Below are 2,500 nucleotides of genomic sequence, written 5' to 3'. Positions count from 1 at the left end.
TGGGTACTCCGCCCATTGACTCCCATTCATTTGACACTTTGTCGTTTTTCCAGACCTTTTTTCACGCATTGGGTACTCCGCCCATTCACTCCCATTCATTTGACACTTTGTCGTTTTTTCAGCACTTTTTTCGCGCATTGGGTACTCCGCCCCATTCACTCCCATTCATTTCACACTTAGAAAAATCATCCGAGCGGCTCTCCACGCATTTTATAGCCGCTTTGGGGCTCCAGCCGCCTCGGCCTTCATTTCTGACTAGGCTCGTGTGGACTTTGTCGTTTTTTCAGCACTTTTTTCGCGCATTGGGTACTCCGCCCCATTCACTCCCATTCATTTCACACTTTGAAAAATCATCCGAGCGGCTCTCCACGCGTTTTATAGCCGCTTTGGGGCTCCAGCCGCCTCGGACTGCATTTCTGACTAGGCTCGTGTGGACTTTGTCGTTTTTTCAGCACTTTTTTTACACATTGGGTACTCTGCCCCATTCACTCCCATTCATTTGACACTTTGAAAAATCATCCGAGCGGCTCTCCACGCGTTTTATAGCCGCTTTGGGGCTCCAGCCGCCTCGGACTGCATTTCTGACTAGGCTCGTGTGGACTTTGTCGTTTTTTCAGCACTTTTTTTACACATTGGGTACTCTGCCCCATTCACTCCCATTCATTTGACACTTTGAAAAATCATCCGAGCGGCTCTCCACGCGTTTTATAGCCGCTTTCAGACTCCTGCCGCCTCGCCTGCACTTCCGCCTCGGTCCGTTAGGATTTAGGCCTTTTTTCAGCACTTTTTCTCCGTTCCTCCGGGGCGACAGCGGCTCTCCACGCATTTTATAGCCGTTTTCAGACTCCTGCCGCCTCGCCTGCACTTCCGCCTCGGTCCGTTAGGATTTAGGCCTTTTTTCAGCACTTTTTCTCCGTTCCTCCGGGGCGACAGCGGCTCTCCACGCATTTTATAGCCGTTTTCAGACTCCTGCCGCCTCGCCTGCACTTCCGCCTCGGTCCGTTAGGATTTAGGCCTTTTTTCAGCACTTTTTCTCCGTTCCTCCGGGGCGACAGCGGCTCTCCACGCATTTTATAGCCGTTTTCAGACTCCTGCCGCCTCGCCTGCACTTCCGCCTCGGTCCGTTAGGATTTAGGCCTTTTTTCAGCACTTTTTCTCCGTTTCTCCGGGGCGACAGCGGCTCTCCACGCATTTTATAGCCGTTTTCAGACTCCTGCCGCCTCGCCTGCACTTCCGCCTAGGTCCGTTAGGATTTAGGCCTTTTTTCAGCACTTTTTCTCCGTTTCTCCGGGGCGACAGCGGCTCTCCACGCTTTTTATAGCGGTTTTCAGACTCCTGCCGCCTCGCCTGCACTTCCGCCTAGGTCCGTTAGGATTTAGGCCTTTTTTCAGCACTTTTTCTCCGTTCCTCCGGGGCGACAGCGGCTCTCCACGCTTTTTATAGCCGCTTTGGGGCTTTAGCCGCCTCGGCCTGCATTTCTGACTAGGCTCGTGTGGACTTTTTCAGCACTTTTTTTGTGCATTGGGTACTCTCGCCCATTGACTCCCATTCATTTGACACTTTGTCATATTTTCAGCACTTTTTTGGCGCATTGGGTACTCTCGCCCATTGACTCCCATTCATTTGACACTTTGTCATATTTTCAGCACTTTTTTGGCGCATTGGGTACTCTCGCCCATTGACTTCAATGCATTTACTGCAACTCCTGCCTGTGTCCGCCAGAGGGCGTCTGGCTTAACAGCGGCTCTCCACGCTATTTCTATCCGCTTTGAGGCTCCAGGCAGCTCGGCCTGGGTTTCTGAATTTCTCCCTTGACACTTTGTTACTTTTTCACCTTTTTTCTCATTTCATCCAGGGACACAGCGGCTCTCCACAGACTTTCCCGCGGCCCCTGGGCTCCAGGACCCTAGGCATGGGTTTCTGCCTAGCTCCCTTGACACTTTGCCATTTTTTCACCTTTTTTCTCATTTCATCCAGGGACACAGCGGCTCTCCACAGACTTTCCCGCGGCCCCTGGGCTCCAGGACCCTAGGCATGGGTTTCTGCCTAGCTCCCTTGACACTTTGCCATTTTTTCACCCTTTTTCTCATTTCATCCAGGGGCACAGCGGCTCTCCACAGACTTTCCCGCGGCCCCTGGGCTCCAGGACCCTAGGCATGGGTTTCTGCCTAGCTCCCTTGACACTTTGCCATTTTTTCACCTTTTTTCTCATTTCATCCAGGGACACAGCGGCTCTCCACAGACTTTCCCGCGGCCCCTGGGCTCCAGGACCCTAGGCATGGGTTTCTGCCTAGCTCCCTTGACACTTTGCCATTTTTTCACCCTTTTTCTCATTTCATCCAGGGCAACAGCGGCTTTCCACAGACTTTGCAGCCGCCCCTGGGCTCCAGGACCCTAGGCATGGGTTTCTGCCTAGCTCCCTTGACACTTTGCCATTTTTTCACCTTTTTTCTCATTTCATCCAGGGACACAGCGGCTCTCCACAGACTTTCCCGCGGCC

The sequence above is a fragment of the Dunckerocampus dactyliophorus genome, unplaced genomic scaffold (assembly GCF_027744805.1).
Source record: "Dunckerocampus dactyliophorus isolate RoL2022-P2 unplaced genomic scaffold, RoL_Ddac_1.1 HiC_scaffold_104, whole genome shotgun sequence".
NCBI classification, from domain to species: Eukaryota; Metazoa; Chordata; class Actinopteri; order Syngnathiformes; family Syngnathidae; genus Dunckerocampus; species Dunckerocampus dactyliophorus.
This window is presented reverse-complemented; position numbering follows the sequence as displayed.